Source organism: Lactuca sativa, chromosome 4 (assembly GCF_002870075.4).
Source record: "Lactuca sativa cultivar Salinas chromosome 4, Lsat_Salinas_v11, whole genome shotgun sequence".
Classification (NCBI taxonomy): domain Eukaryota; kingdom Viridiplantae; phylum Streptophyta; class Magnoliopsida; order Asterales; family Asteraceae; genus Lactuca; species Lactuca sativa.
In genome coordinates, this window is record NC_056626.2 from 142,041,698 (window position 1) to 142,060,013 (window position 18,316).

Genomic DNA, 18,316 nt, shown 5'->3' on the forward strand with positions numbered 1-18,316 from the left:
GATCAGTCGTTGTTTTCTTTTTCCCTATTGTTTATTCCCGCTTCCTTTTCCCGAATTCTTACTCTTGGTTATTTTTCAGTTCCCTCCCAAGGGACTATCTCCCAAATAGAGACATCCAAATCAAAACCCACGAAGAAGCTACGCCGCTCCATCGCCAATAGTCCATCCTTCGCCCGCAAGTTCACCCGTCTCTGGCAGAGACGATCTCTACCACTCCATAGTCGATTCCGTTAGTAACCGTATATTATTCCGATTTCTTGGACTTAGTTGTTTTTTGTAACATGTGTGGTTGTTTTCTGTAACATGGTCTCTTTGATTCCTTGGATATTTTGAATGCCATGAAAGTAATTTCTGAATACTTCAAACATTGATGTGAAACTTCAAAAATTGTTGTGAATAATTCAAAAATGGCTGCTAAAATCTCGTACTATTTGTAAAAAATGACGGGAAAGATGATGCAAAAGTAGCAATACTCACTGATAATTTTTTAGGAGGAAAAAACAGAAGGGGAAGGGTATAATGGGAATTTGGGGTCATCAAAAAGCTAATTAGCTATGTTTCAATAATTATTTTCTGTTTTGTTGTTCTATGTATATACTTGATTTTGTGTGATTGTGACATAGTGAATCTATTTTTTACATTGTTTTTCTTGCATTAAGGTCATGATTAATCTAGATGCAAATAAATACCAATGTATATGTATATTTGTATAATCTCTGTTTCAAGGAAAGTATTGGTTTAGTTCATTCCATTGGTTAAACAAGGAAAACCTTTTTCATGCCAATGGAATCAACCAATCCATTATTTCCCTTACTCCATCATACAAACCTACAATTTATAAAAAAAATAGAAAAAGCACTATCAAACCTGATTAATTATCTATATGCATTAAATAGTAGTTTACTTTTCTATTTTGTAAGAAATAATTTTTGTCTATCTAAATGGTCTAATATAGCATTGTACTTCCTGTTATAGCATCTTACTTTCACTTCTACTTTGACCATTTCCATATAGTCTTATTTACTTCATCTCTTTATTACACCATATAGTTATATATATATCATCTTACTTTGACGTACAATCTTACAAATGGAAACATAAGTCGGAGTCAGGAAAGGTAAATAGAAGCAAAATGGAACACAGTTCGTTTTCAAAACACTGTTGTGGTTCTATTCCAATTTCTCATCATAGGGACAAATTGGTAAGATATTTGTAAAGCTATGATGAGTGTCATATTTTTTGACTCTTTAATAAAGTAATTAATTAAGTATGATGTTATATATTTAATCTTAATTGACATTATTGGGTTTATGATAAAATAGGATGCAGATGTGGATGCTATGGTGACTAAATATGGTGATGATATTGATAGCCATCCTCCGTATGATCATGAACTTTGGGTTAAAGTTACTGGAGGTGTCAAAAAGGACGAGTACTTGGATTTGGCTCTATTTCTGATGCCTTCTCAAGCAGCCCCAAGTACAAGTACAAGTCCGGACAATGTAGAGGTTTGTTTTTACTTTTTCACTATCTAACTACTTTAATATAAACACCTCCATATGTTGGAATTCAATTTGGTAGTACATTGTTATTTGTAAGTTGTTATTTGTTGATATATATTTCCAAGTTGAAAGTAGGTTACTATTTGTTGATATATTTTCAGGTTGGAAGTATGTTTCTATTTTTATATATATATTTTCAGGTTGGAAGTATATTGCCATTTGTTGATATATATTTCTAAGTTGTTATTTGTTGATATATATTTTCAACTTGAAGGTATAGTACTTTGATTGAATGATATGACTTGGAGTTTATATAGGTCTAAACTTAGTTATTTTTGCTTTTAATTGTTTGTACTTTTTTTCAAGTTGAAAGTATGTTGCTAGTATTAATAATTTATGTTTTTTTCAAGTTGAAAGTATGTTGCCTTTTATTGGATATATGGTTTCATGTTTAATTATGTGTAAACTTAATTATTGTTGTTTTGTAGGATTTTGTTGACCGTATTCATGAGGAGATAAATGATGAGTCCAGGGCGAAACGTGAAGAAATTGAGGCCCAAATACAAGAAATCACCAAGATTTATAATGACATCCTAAAACTCACCCAAGGAAGTAAACTACCCAACTAATTAGACGTTGACACCTTGATTTTTGTTATTTGGTTTCGATACTTTGAAATCAATTTAGACTTTGTCACTTGATTTTTGTGACTTGGTTTCAATACTTTGAAATTGATTTAGAATGACACTTGATTTTTGTAATGTTTTTCGATTCTTTGAAATCGAATATGAATCTTTATTTTGGTAGTTGAATATGAATCTTTAAATTAGTAGTTGCATTTTAATTTCTTTTATATAATAATCACATTTTATTTATTTAGAAAAACTAATTATAAAAAAAGTATTAGTGACGGATTCCATATATATATATATATATATATATATATATATATATATATATATATATATATATATATATATATATATATATATATATATATATATATATATATATATATATATATATATATATATATATATATATATAGGGTGAGGTTCAATAGAGAACCATAATTAACTAAGGAACCAAGCTTTTTTTCAAGTTTTAGAACTTATTTTTTATCAAAAAAAAAAACTAAAAATATAGAAATTCATAACTTTTTATCCTTTTTCCAATGATATAAAATTCGATTTTTTTTACGTCAAATTCACAATGTGAATCTTCGAAAATTCACAACGTAAATCCGGATTCACACGGTGAATCTGAAAAATATTTTTTCACATTCACAATGTTAATATATGAATTTAGATATTTTTTAGATTTTTTTTTCGATAAAGAATAAGCTGTAGAAATTAAAAAAAAGATTTGGTTCCTTGAATAACCCATAATTATGGTTCTCTATTGAACTTTTCCATATATATATATATATATATATATATATATATATATATATATATATATATATATATATATATATGTATATATATATATATATATATATATATATATATATATATATATATATATATATAAGATTGTAGAACTTGTTACTCAATACTTGTTCCTTCGGTCGACTACTGAGTAGCGAATATCGAGGAGTACTCGAATTCGGTAATTCATTTATAAATATTTTTAAGGAAATTATATATGTGAAAATCATAAGCTAAAATCATATGTTGATTAAATATATGAAAAAATTAGATACATGTGAACACACAAAAATGATAAACACATAATGGTCTCATTTCGTGATTAATAATTGAAAATTTAAGATATATATATATATATATATATATATATATATATATATATATATATATATATATATATATATATATATATATATATATATAGTAATAATCGCATTTGTGTGTTTTAAATAATAACTCGTTTAGTTTATTATACATATTAATTACGGAGTTGTCTGAGTTTTACAAATTGTTTGTTTTAGTAAGGGCCGATCGGGGAGTACTTAGATTTTGTTACTCGTCTCGGTAAGTAATTACCGAGTTGAATGTTCTATATTTATAAATATATGATATAACATTGCGGGATGAAAACCCTATATGCTCACCAGACTCCCAAGCCTAGCCCACTCGGTTTTCTTTGTATCACAGGTATCGATACAAAGACATATTTCACAGAGAGATTTAAAGGAGATATAAATCATTAATGTAATTAAATGTAAGTTCTGTTTATGCTTATTTGTCTGTATCGGAAAATGACATCCTGAGGTTTTATTATTAAATGAAAATACATTCTCTTTGAGAAATGTTTTGATAAGTTATTATCATATCTTGTTTTGGGAACAAATTTCGCAACCGTTTTCTTTAAAAGATTACTCTGATTTTATAAAACAAAGCGTAAACAAATCGGTCTTTTCTGGCCGTGAAAAATGAGGATGTCACAGTAAGGGGTCGACTAGGGAGTACTCGGCCGAGTAATTTACTTTTACAACACTATATATATATATATATATATATATATATATATATATATATATATATATATATATATATATATATATATATATATATATATAATACAAAGATTTATAATTGTCCCATCACGAAAGCAATGTAACCAATAAAACTCAATTAAGCACATGTTTTATGACACCTTTACTAGCTAGTTCCCATTAGTCCTTAATACAAACCCTTTCACAAGGCATTACCATTTCACAAATAGTAACCAATTTATAAAACACTAATCAAGTATAATAAATAAAGATTCATTTTGCCACGCGTCAACCTCTCATTAGTTTTGACACTTGTCATTTTATTATATTTTTGAAACAAATAATATCCACATGTTAATTGTTCGTTTCTTTCAATTTTTAATTAATAGGTTTCTTCATTTATTATTTCAAAATTTTATTTAAAAAATACTTAGCGTTTATATTTTAATATTTAATCTTTTGTTTAGTCACCCCGTGTATACACCGGTTTTACATCTAGTCCTTTTCACAAAGTTCAACCCTTTTAGAAAGAACAAACTGAATTGGGATAATGGTATAGGGCATAAGGTAGGGGTTATTGCGGTTTGGTTTGAAACCGTGAAACCGGCCAAACCGGTCATCAGTTTGGTTTTACGATATATATATTTTTATTTATGGTTTGGCTTGCGGTTTTGAACTTTTCAGACCGTAGTGAACGGTTTGGCTTACGGTTTTTAAGATTTCAAACCGGATAAAAACCGGACCAGCTGTATAGTTTATATACATACATATATATATATATATATATATATATATATATATATATATATATATATATATATATATATTAAATTTTTTATATATAATTGTATTTTGTTATATTATATACTAATTTTTTCATATAGATAATTAGATTATATAATAAATTTAAAAGCCCATTTACTGTATGAATCATAATCGATACAATGCTTGATGTAATAGAGCAATTTTTATTATTTTCATTTAGCGCTTTTTTGTTGGATTAGTATCTAAGTCCATAACTATTTTGGTATGTACTTGACCCGATGGTGCATGGTCCTTTTGGGTTGCCTTCACCAAAGCAACTTGATAGGATTAATTATGGAGAGAAATTATTAAATATGATTTATTAATATATTATGAGAATAATATATTAAAGGAGAAATCATATTGTTTAATTAATATTAGTCAATAATTAATTGGTAATTAGTTTTGTGACTAAAAGAGATTAATTAAACTTAAGGGACTAGAATTGTAATTATAAGATAATTGCAATTTGGGCCATGGATTGCCTTTTATTATAAGGTAGACGAATTCTATGGGGGAAGCCCATATGAAATCGTCCAAGGCCTTAAGGAAAGGGCTCCATGGGTTGCTTAGGGCTTAAGCATCCAAATTAGGGTTTCTTTGTTAGATAACCCTAATAGCCTCACTATATATAGAACCCTTAAGGCTCAAAAACGTGGTGAAGCTTTATTCTAGGGTTACACACGTTTTAGGGCAGCCTCCATCCTCTCTCCTCTTCATCCTCTTGCTTATGGTGTTTGTGAAGCATTAGAGGAGTGACACTTGTGACTCTAAGCCTTCCAAAGTCAATTCAAGGAGGAATTGGGATTGTTATTACTACATAACAATCAAGTTAACATCTTAAACCTAATTATATGTTAATATCGATTTCCATATGCTAGAATTAGGGTTTATAGTCTTGGATAACTTGCATATACAATAGAGAAACCTAGATCCAAGGATTAGGGTTTGTATGAGCACATAGGATGTTCTTAGGACCAAAACCCATCAGTGGTATTAGAGCCTAGATAGGTTTCTATTGTATTGATGCTTGATATGTTTAAAAAATTCAATTTTTTGGTTTCTGGAGGCTGGAATTGCCGAGTCAATAGCTGAACTCGCCGAGTCCATGCAGACTCGACGAGTCCAAGCTTGACTCGACGAGTCAACTCGTCAGATGGAGTATATCTCGGGATTTCTTACTGTTTTTGCTTTGGGATAGTTACCTTATCATATTAGATCAATATAAATCCGATTTTATGATATATTTGACTATATTCTTCATCTAATTGAAAATATTTATCAATTAATAAGATAATTGTTTCCTTATGTGATAATTGATTAATTATTTTGACTAAATTGATAAATTGTTTTGCAAGAAATCATTAAATAAATCAAATATGGATAATTATGTGATTAATTGTTAATTTAGATTATTTGTTATTTGATCCTTGTTGTTATGAAAAGTTTCATATTTTCCCTTTTAGGTTTTATAGTTTAAATTTAAACCCAAAAGTTTTGTTGTTTTGAAATTTAAATAGTTGAAACCCTAATGTTTTGAAAAAAGTTTCAAAACTTGCCCTCAAGTTTTGGAATTTAAATTTTGAATTAATAGTTTAATTTTGATTATATTTAAATGCTAAACCCTACTGTTTTGAAATGTTTCAAAACTTGCCCTCAAGTTTTGGAATTTAAAAGTTGATTAAAAGTTTAATTAGGAATGTTAAATTCTAAAACCCTAGTATTGTTTTGAAAAAGTTCAAATCACACCCTTATGGTTTTATTAATTAATTAAGGTGTATAATTAAAAGAGGTTTAATAAATCCATAAAAGTTTAGGTTTACAATTTAACTGAATTAAAAGTATAATTGTTAAATTAGACCACCTAGTATTTTGAAAGTGTAAAATACACCTTATACTATATATATGACATTAAAAGTCTAACATTATATATATCTATGAGTAAAAGTCAGTCTTAGCATTAGTAGGCCTCATTCACGAAGCTGGTCTATAAGGGGTGTTTAAGGAAATTGCCTATAAAATGGCGATTGAATCAGTATCCACTCTTACCCACCGCACTCTTGACTAGTGGAGGGTCGTTAGCCGAATGGGTAGGATAGGACGAAATCTTCCATTATAAGTATAATGAATTATTAAAGTAACTAAATGTTTTCATGAAATTCCCAATCTTAGTTACTTAGGCAAAAGTGAATTGATGGAATTCCATGAAATTACACTTTGTGCCCTCGCAAAGACGTTAGTGGAGCGTGTGTGGTTTACCGGCACACTAAATGGTTCTAAGCAAAGGTAGCAAAGGGTGACTCAATGTTTGTCATAGTTCGGTGGAGCATGTGTGGTTTACCGGCACATCGAATAAGTGATTGTAACATGTGAGGGCACCATGTAAGTTTGCATGGTTATTCACACCCGCTTTGTGATCCTCGGCATCCCAGTCACAAACAAGAGGGGCATATCGAGATTTAAACATGCCATTGAAAGTTCAATGAATCTCAAAGGATCTAGGAGTTTTCATAGATTTAAAGCTTAAATTGTTTTTCATTTTTCATGGTGGAAATTAGTGAATCGTCATTCACTTACCTTCAAATGTTCTGCAATTTGGGTTACGACATCCCTCTCCCGAATTGTAGAATATTGTGTTGGGTCCTAGCCTTAGTATCTCATTTGGGTGATTTACTAAGGACTCAATCAATCAACTAACTTGAATTCGTTTTCTCTCGTATTGTAGATGTCAAAGTTCGACAACTATGGTTTTCCCAAATCCCGTGGAACAAGCATTCCACATGAAGATGATATTCCACGATTCGATCGAGGAACAAGAGATCATACTTCACTTCCTCCTCCTCCTCAAATTATTCTCCCTAACCCACAAGTACAAAGGCTTGAAAAGTTCAAGATCACTCAAGCCCTTTTGGCAAGTAAACATAAAGAAGGAAAGCTGGTGTGTGCACACATCCTAGGGATGAAGTCACACATTGATAGGCTAAGAATGTTGGGATCCATTGTCTGTGAGGAGATGGCTGTTCATTGGGTTCTTCAGTCACTTCCTAATTCATATAGTGAGTTCATAAGAGAGTACTATATGATTAACCGCGACATGACCCTTATAGATCTCACCTATATGCTTATTGCTGCTGAATCAGCAATGGTTTGGCGCAATAGAAAAGCAAAGCTGATTGGTGAATCTGCCTTCAAGACCTCTATGGATAAAGACAATGGCAACGGAAGACATGCTATGATCGAAAGGTTTGATCATAAGAGAAAGGCAATGTCTAAATTAGTTCCATGTCATGTTCCAAAAGAGTCAATTTGCTTTTATTGCCAAGTGAAAGGGCATTGGAGACGAAGCTGCCCCATTTACCTAAGAGATCTAAGAGATGGGAGAGTCGAAACGTATGGCTCTAATATAGGTAAAATCCGTTACAATTGATGTTTTGTAGGATCGAAGAAAAGAAAGGAAGCTTAAGGGAAGAAGTGAGCAGAATCTAACCGTGAAGGAATGGACTTCGATCGCATTTCTCGAAGATTAGATTTTTGAGCTACTACTTAGAGTTAGAATTAGATTGCTAAGAAAGATGTATTAGCATAGTTTTTCAATGAATTGCATTGTAAGGACAAAATTTTTCCGCAATAAAATAAATTTTGATTTTATATTATTTATTTATCCTTACAATGGCGTATATAAAAAATTGATGTTTGAATATTAGCAATAATGGATTTGGTTCTTATTATGTTATTTATGGAAAGTCGAGAGTTTACCAAATATGGAGAGTTTCTCATCGCCCAAGTTCAATTGGACAGAAACTTGGAATCATGCAACTTGGTTGCACGATGAATGAGAAATTTCATATTTGGAAATTAGACTAATTCATTGACAAAGTGTCAAGTGAGGGACTAGGAGATCGAGCACACAAAGTTGCGTGTTGATCAAGTCCACCATAAGAGTAACAATGATATTCGTCATGATTTACTAAAGGTTTAGTAAATGTGATTATACTTACAAGATTAAGTGTAATTCTAGATTGATTGAAAAAGGTTTAAATCAATAGTAGAACGAATAAGAAGAATCAAGTAGGCAGAAAGATAAAAGTCTCTCCATTCTAAGAAGAAGGCAGAGTAGCTTTTATGTTTTACGATAAGTCTTAATGATTAAGAACCATATCTTAATTGATCCTCTAAGTGAGTCTTAGTACAATTGTATGTTTAAGAAGAGGAATCAAGGATTGAAGAAATGGTTAAATCAAGAAGTCAATGGTACATCGTTCCAATAACAAGTCTTAAAGTTAAGATTGTGATAACGAGTGACAACTATTAAAAAGGTTTATAACATTCATCAAATGTGGAAAGTTGTGATGTCTTGGATAAGACAAAGACCAACTAGGATCAATTTATGAAGTGTTTTGATAAAAGCTACACTAACTCTTGAATATTTGTTTGTCAAGAAATGGTTATTGACAAGAGAATCTTATATGTCAAGGAGTCAGTGGGAGTCTTAATGGTGTTGAAAGGTTTCAAGAACAAATCAAATAAACCTTATCGATCATCACTAGCACACGAGTTGAGGTTTACAACCTATCGTGTTAACATTATTTTGTTTATGTGTTGTTCCAGTTGAGTTAGTTATCCATGTGAGCCCTATGAGTTCTCATTTGAATGCATAAAAGGCAAGGACCTTGATCAATGGAAAGTACATTGATAAGAAAAGGTGAGCTGCTTAACTACTTGGAAGACATGGTGGGAAGCTGTGCTACCATAAGGCAAGAAATCAAGATTAAGAAAGTTCGGTCCATATGAGTTTGAATTTGTCGTGAACTTTGGTTTTGACAAATTCACAAGGATAGGAACAAATACACCGTTAAATCTAAGTGTCATAAGATTTCCTCCTTCATGAAAATGATTGTGAGGAAATGCTTTCACTAAGAAAGATTTTAAGAAAATAGTGATTGTAAAATTGCATTCTCGAATTCGATTACGGTTACGGTATCCCTTTCCATAATCCGAATTGTGAGGTTTAGCAATTATTTTGACACACATATAAACTATCTAAGGCAAAGGTGTATAAGTTCAAAAAGCCTTGATAAAAGATTATCAAAGCATTAAGTATTAGAAACATGGACTTAAGAAATTCAATAAGTATTGTTTTTCTGAAAGTTAAGATGTTTATGAATACATGTCGAAGCTAGTGGGAACATAAATGTTATGTTTTATAATAATCATCATGATAGTGGGAGCATAAATGTTATGATTGTATGATTATTAAGGCACGTATTGCAAGTTGGCAATATTAATTATAAAAAACAAGAGTTATACCTTGCAAAGTCGTAAGGGTTGTAAAGTTGTTTTGCTATAATTAAGGGAGAGAATATTATGCTTCATTTAGTCAAGGGTACATAGTGTGTTCTTAAAATTTCGATTATGATTACGGCATTCCTCTTCACAATTCGAATTTTGAGAACATAGCAAATAAAACATTGTGCGTTGTATCCCATACGCTTCGGGTATAGGATCGATTGCAAATGCTTTAATGTTTGACCATTCTAAAATTTTCCAAATGTCTAGCGCATTTAGAGGGAAAAGGGACTAGAATTGATTTTGACTAAAATAATTAAACAACTATCAAAGGACAATCCAAAGTTTGACGAGGATTGGTCGCTTGTGAGTAGTTGGAAGCATGGTATTGGATGGACCATATCGACATTTTTATGAATAGAAAAGATTCTAGTAAGAATGACTTGTCATATGGAAATTATGGAAATGTTTCCATATTGGATGGACCATATCGACATCATTACGAATAGATAAGATTCTATTAAGAATGAGCTGTTATATGGAAAATATGGAAGCGTGTCCATATTGGTAATTGAATATTGAAAATCTATGACTAGATTAGAAGCTTTTATGCAAAAGGATGTTCAAAGAATGTACTTTGAGTGAGAGACATCGTATCTAAGGATTTGTCTTGTAACAATCTCCGATAGAAGACTTTGTAATATCATTGGCAATAGTCATTGTGACTTTGGTGTAGTGACATTACAAAAGGATCATTGCATAGAATGTTAGAATCTAGCATATTCTATAAGTAGCAAGAATTTGATATTCTTACACTTATGAAAAAGGATTTGGAGTTGTGAAATGAGAATGATTGGAAATGTGTTCAATTTGATCTATTTCACAAAGTAAGAACCATAGGTAAACATTGTGTGCATGCTAAGAGCATGGGACAAGTGTAATAATTCAAGTAACAAGTTGATTAACCGAAACAACAAATAATGAGTAATCGATATGGTGATAAATAAAAAGTGTTTTATTTATGCTCAAAGGTTTGAGGCCATATGGGATTAGTATTATCCTTGTGTTTCACTTTGCATGTTTTGACTTCCTGAATAATTTAATTGCTTTAGAACAGTCAAATAATTCGAACAGGCCACAGTCGTTCATATGTTGGAAGTAGGTATGAATGAAGACTGTCGTGAATTAGTATGTGGATTGTCTAAATAGCATTAGACATAAGCAAATATTTGCTGCAACGTTCATGAGTGCTTATGAATATGAATTTGAGCATTGGATTAAGCCCATGCTCACTTGGATCACTCCATGAAATTGTATCACGAGTGATTGGTGAGACGATAACATCTTATATTCTTGAAACCAAGATGTGTGAGTTGTATCTTGCAAATCGGTTGCACATTGATAATATGTAAACACACTAGTAACTTGGTGTTATAAAACATATTGTTGTGTGTAATTCGGTGAGAGAGTGCAAGCAAGCATTGTATCAAAGTTTATCTGTTCCTTTTTATCAAAAGTAGGATAAAAGCGATATCTTTGGGCCCCTCGATGGTTTAGTGATGACAAACGTAAATGCTCGGCCGGGCTAGGGCTAATTTGATTTGTTCAATTAGTTAGTCGTCATAAATCGGAAATCGAGATATAGTACAAAGAGAATGATTTGAAATCATATCTCATATGATATCTAGAATGGAGGAATATATGATCCCTTATCTAAGGACACGTGTATCTGATATGATTAGAGTTGACAGCGGCTTTGGAAAGCTACGATTGCAAATCAGGATCTGAAGTCATACGCATAATAGTTATTAGACTTATCCAAGTGGGAGACTGTTGGATTAGTGTCTAAGTCCATAACTATTTTGGTATGTACTTGACCCGATGGTGCATGGTCCTTTTGGGTTGCCTTCACCAAAGCAATTTGATAGGATGAATTATGGAGAGAAACGATTAAATATGATTTATTAATATATTATGAGAATAATATATTAAAGGAGAAATCATATTGTTTAATTAATATTAGTCAATAATTAATTGGTAATTAGTTTTGTGACTAAAATAGATTAATTAAACTTAAGGGACTAGAATTGTAATTATAAGATAATTGCAATTTGGGCCATGGATTGCTTTTTATTATAAGGTAGACGAATTCTATGGGGGAAGCCCATATGAAATCGTCCAAGGCCTTAAGGAAAGGGCTCCATGGGTTACTTAGGGCTTAAGCATCCAAATTAGGGTTTCTTTGTTAGATAACTCTAATAGCCTCACTATATATAGAACCCTTAAGGCTCAAAAACGTGGTGAAGCTTTATTCTAGGGTTACACACGTTTTAGGGCAGCCTCCATCCTCTCTCCTCTTCATCCTCTTGCTTATGGTGTTTGTGAACCATTAGAGGAGTGACACTTGTGACTCTAAGCCTTCCAAAGTCAATTCAAGGATGAATTGGGATTGTTATTACTACATAACAATCATGGTAACATCTTAAACCTAATTATATGTTAATATCGATTTCCATATGCTAGAATTAGGGTTTATAGTCTTGGATAACTTGCATATACAATAGAGAAACCTAGATCCAAGCATTAGGGTTTGTATGAGCACATAGGATGTTCTTAGGACCAAAACCCATCATTTTTATCTATTGTTTTGGTAGTTTTGACAACTTTAATATATCATTTTTTAAACAATATTTGGTACAATTTATACTATTTTTGATGTTTTCAATATTGCTGTTTTTTTAATAATATTTGGCAGATTTTTTGTTGTTGTAACAATATAGCAGTTTTTTTAACAATCTAATCGACTTGACTAAAATGAGCCTAAAAAGCCCAAACCGTGAAACCAAACCGGAACCAAACCGTTAGTAACTAAACCGGAACCAAACTCTTATCATCTCTCATACCTTTTCCCAGTATCACTAACACATGTTAATAGTTGGTGTTTCTCGTTGTGACTTTGATATAAGTTATCACACATCCAAGGGCGGAGCCACCTTAGGGCTAGGGTAGGCCTAGGCCCACCCTCAAATTTTCATATTTTTTTTTGCAGAAGTAAAACACTATTTGGATGCAGCTTATTTAAAAGACATTTGTAGTTCAATTCGTAAGACATTGTATCTCTTTCCTAAGCACTCATGTTCAATTCTTTTCCATTACATTTGAGTTTTTTTAAGTAATTCATTTTTAAATTTACATTTTGACCCTTCATATTTAGAAGTTCAATTCTTTTAGTAAGTTAGGTTTCAAATTTTATATATTTCACAGCTCAAGTTTTATAAATTTGCATAATTTCATTTTTAGATAATTTTATTTAGTTTTTAGTTTTTTTAGATTTGTTTTTCTTATACATAAAAAAAATTGTATTTTGTAAACACCACCCTAAAAATAATTTTTTGCTCCGCCCTGCACACACCATTTTCCTTTTTAACAAGTGTACTCATTTATGTATGACATCACAAATAATTAAAACAAATTTAACACTTTTACCAAGTAAGTTTTTTATTACATGGAATAATAAGAAATTACCAACAACATATCACCTTGCATCCATATCATAACGGTTTTTTTTTTTTTTTTTTTTTGATTAAAAGTCTAATATTTTGGATCATTTTAACTTGAAAAAGAACTTTAAAAATGTTTTGTAAGATATAATAATATATAAATACATGATAAAAATGTATTTATTAATGTATTTAATAATTTTGTAAATATGTTTATACATGTATTTATTTAATATCATTAATAATAGAGAATTTAAAAAATAATATATTTATTTACGGTTTTAATAAAATAATAATAATGATAGTAAAACAAGAAGATTTTTTTTGCATAAAAGTTTTAATATTTTAGATCATTTTACGAAATAATCTCAAATTAATTTGTTACATGTAAATTCGAAGAGAACCGAGAAAAAAGATAAGTATTCAACATTTTATTGAATTTTAGGATTCATTGTAAAATAAAAAATAAGATTATTTCGTAAACTTACAAAAAATATTGGACATTTCGGTAAAAAAAACCCTATCATAAACCATAAAGACGCAACATGTATATTATAAACTTAGCACATAGGAAGCATAAAAATATAGTTTTATAGAGATGTGTGTATTCATCTTACTATCGATTTATTGGATTTTCAGTAAAAAAAACCCTATCATAAACCATAAAGACGCTACATTAGACCTGGCAATTTTATACATGACACGGTTAATACGGCACGAACACGATATGAGTTTTTCGTGTATGTGTTTTAGAAATTCGTGTTTCGTGTTTATTCGTGCCTGACATGTATTTTAAATTCGTGTTTCGTGTCTTACACGTGTCAAACACGAATGACCTGTTTAGACACATATAAGAAACGATAAAAATTCGTGTTGATACGTGACATGTACAAACACGTATAAACATGTATATACACATACATACTTTAGGGTTAAATTTTGTATTTATAATATACTAGGTACCATTTCGTAAAACTTAATAAATAGTTTATAGCCATAGCTTTAAAAAAGCCATTAAAAACATGTTTATTCGTGTTTTTTCGTGTTTTCGTGTAACACGGCTAAAAAAAACATGTCTATTCGTGTCGTGTCACGTGTCACATTAATTTTTTACATGTTGTGTTCGTGTTTGATACCCCAAACACGTTTTATAATTCGTGTCGTGCTCGTGTTTACCAAATTCGTGTCATACACGAATACACGACACGCAGACACATACTCTCAGGCCTACGCTACATGTATATTATAAACTTAGCACATAGGAAGCATAAAAATGTAGTTTTATAAAGATGTGTGTATTCATCTTACACATTTAATGAAATTGATAATATTTTAATCCACTTGTCACCATTTAATATGTGGGTAGGAGGATGATAGCATTAAAATATAGAAGAACTTTTATTTTCTGGTCCTCGTAATATAGTCATGTTATCAAATTTCTGATCCTATACATTCTTAAGCAGCGAATTCTCTCCAATGTCCTGTAATTATAAGGAGATTTCCAAATTTAAAAAAAAATAGGCATAATAATATTGTAAATCTCCACCTAATATTATAATTATGGTCCAATTCATATAATTGATAGTTTGCTTAGACGTCATAAACATTATATAATCGATCTGCTTATAATAATCCAACAATAAGCCTTCGTAACAAATCTTGTATAAAGATAGTCTATCCATTTACTGACTTGTTAACAAAATAATAATCAAATACGTCTTTTTTCTTATTATATAAACAATTAATTTTATATATATATATATATATATATATATATATATATATATATATATATATATATATATATATATATATATATATATATATATATATATAATTGTTTATATAATAAGAAAAAAGACGTATAAGTGAGTGTTAACTAGAACTTCATTTTTATACATATTTATCTATTGTCTTTACTCGGAATTGTTAGATCTCTAGACATAAATTCTAATCTTGAACCTAAAACTTAATATGTATAAAACAATTCATATAGTGAGAAAAGAGAGGATGTACCATCTCAAGAAATAGTCAAAATAGTTAAATGTCAATACCTCAAACTTGCACCGCCGTTTCCTGGTGGCTGGTTATTCTCCGGCATCGCATTCTCTGACCAAGCTTCCATTTCTGGTGCTACTTCTACTTACTAAAGGTGAATTTGTCAGCAATAATATAGGATATCAAGGCGTCAAGGGTTTAAGAGTTGCATAAAATTTCAAGGATAAACTAAAGTAGATTACAGCAACTTAACCCAGGGAACACGTAGAGTACAAGAACACAAGGTTCAAAGATATCCATGCACAAGGTTCCGGGTTTTTTTTTTTTTTTTTTTTCTGATTTTATGGATTTGAAACAAGGGTTTATATACATGCTATTCTTTCACAAATAAGGAATGAAGAATCAGGGTATTGCAGTGTTTAATTCGGAATCAGTAAAGGATTCGTACATAAAAAAGAAGGTTTACCAGGAAGATATGTCTGAATTCGATATTCTCTTGTTTCACTTCACAGCCATGAATCGATTTACTAAAAAACCTAGCCGACCTCACTCACTTCCTCATCTGTAGTCCTATCGGTTTGCAAGCTTTTATAGTCAAAGATGTGGATTGTTTGGGGCTAAAATCTTCTCCCTTTCTATCGTATAACAAGTCGAAGGCCTAAATCGAAATCCAGAAAACGACGCCTTAAGTCTAGCTCTGAAAGGGACGACAAACGGCTTCACGTGTTGTTGAACTTATTTCATGAGGAATTTACAGATTTGTTCGCTGAGGTTTTGGTTGTTGTCGTTTCGTCTCCAAAACCCATGTTTAGCCACCTAATATTGTATATTCCCTTAATTGAATAGTAATAAATCTTATTTCTTTAATTACTTTTAATATTTCCTAGAAACTATTAAATTCATTTTTGTAATACAAATCATTGAAATATTTTTTTGATTATATTAAGTGTTTGATGAAATTTTAAGATTATTTAAATCTTTAGTAAATTTTAAATCCCAATTAAATCTTTTTAATTAATTAAACTCTAATAAATCCAACTTTTAATTAATTTAATATCTTAAATACTATATTATTACATTTTTGTATTAACTTCATCAAAATAATAATTCGCTATATGTTTATTCATCTTAAATGCTGATACTCCTAACCCCGAAGAACAGGTGTTACATTTATCCCTAATTTACGTGATCGATGACGGAGGTACCTTATCCATTGATTAACCTCTCAATTCAATCTTTACATCTCGCTTCGTAAAACGTATTTGTGGCAACCGCTAATACTAGGGATGACAATCCTATCTTGAAGCCGCCAACCCAACCCAATAAATAGTAGGTTGGGTTGAGATTTTGAATCTTTTTAATTAAACTAGTGTTTGAACTTGTAGGTAACCACGGGTCAATGCAAAGTTGTCTCAATAGGGTAATATGAAGAATAAAACTTTATTTCTATTGGCACGAAGATCAAAGTCACAATACCATGTCAACTGCATTTAAAAAAAAAGTTTAAAAGATGGACGACAGGACAAACATCTATAGGAGTTTTTAGTGAAAAAGGCATGAGACCTTGTTTGTAACATATTGTTGCCACAAGGGCAGACCATTTTGTAACACATTGTTGCAACAAGGGCTATTTCTGTAACATATTTATTATAGTGAAATATATAGTGAAAGGTTATGATGTAATTACAAAGTAAAACATGATAATAAAGTTCATGAACAATAAACACATTAAAAAGAACAAAATTGAATATTATTTGATATCAAACAAATTCATAGATACAACAAAAGATTACAATTGTTTTGTAATTGACATACCTTCTCAATTGGAATTGTTGGAGTCCAAATTGTAAGTGTTCGGAGGAAAAGACGGCGGAAACGTGAAAGAGAGATTCTTAGAAATGAAGAAAGAAGGAATTAATATGATGGTGGTGGGAATTTGCACATATTCACAAAGATTAGAGAAAGTTGCTATGGTATGAGAGCAAGAAAGAGTTTACAATTGACATACCTTATGAGCTCGAATTGTTTGATTCCAAATAATAAGTGCTTGGAGGAAAAGACTGTGGACATAGAGGCTCTGAAACGAATAAGGAAAGCTATGCTATTTGCTGTTTTTTGCCGCTTTTTTTCAAAATGATAAATGCATTTAATTTTTATTGTTACATATTCTACACCTTAGAAGGTAGGTAAGGACATAGCTTAAATGGTGCTAAATATATGATAAATGCTTCCATTGACTTGACGGATCTATATGTAGTTTATTTGAAAAGTTCATTTAAATTTTTTTGACACCAAGCATTACCGTAACAAATTATTGAAATATGACCATTTCTTTGTAAAAAAAATGCCACAAGGACCATTCGTATAACAGATTAAATATGACTACGAACATATAAGTTTGGGAAAGTTTATGTCTAAAATTTAAAAATACATTTACGGGTCTTTTAGTAATTTGAAAAGAGTTTAGTGTAATATTATAAAATATGACCAGTGGAAGTCTATTTATTTATTTATTTATATTTTGTAAAGTTTCATTCTAAAATTACAAAATGTGATTAGTCGCATTATTGTAATTTGGCTAACTTTCCTCATAGAATTATAAAATAGACAAAATTGCAAAAAGGGTCCCTATGGTATTCATTTTTTTGAGGTTTTAGTCCAAACCCTAACTTTTTTTGATTGGTGGTCCTTTTGACCATGTTTGCTTGTAATTTTGGTCCCTCTGAAAATTGAAAAGACTAAAATGCCCTTTCTGATATTTTTTTTTA

The 18,316-nt window shown here is 30.5% G+C and overlaps 1 long non-coding RNA gene across 1 annotated transcript; it reads right to left on the reverse strand.

The window, feature by feature from the left end:
• Positions 1–14,812: 14,812 nt before the first annotated feature.
• Positions 14,813–15,685, reverse strand: LOC128133872 (uncharacterized). The gene is made up of 2 exons (XR_008232179.1): positions 15,605–15,685; positions 14,813–15,031 (listed from the first exon to the last, which is right to left on the reverse strand). It is a non-coding gene; the product is annotated as an uncharacterized LOC128133872 (long non-coding RNA).
• Positions 15,686–18,316: the final 2,631 nt, after the last annotated feature.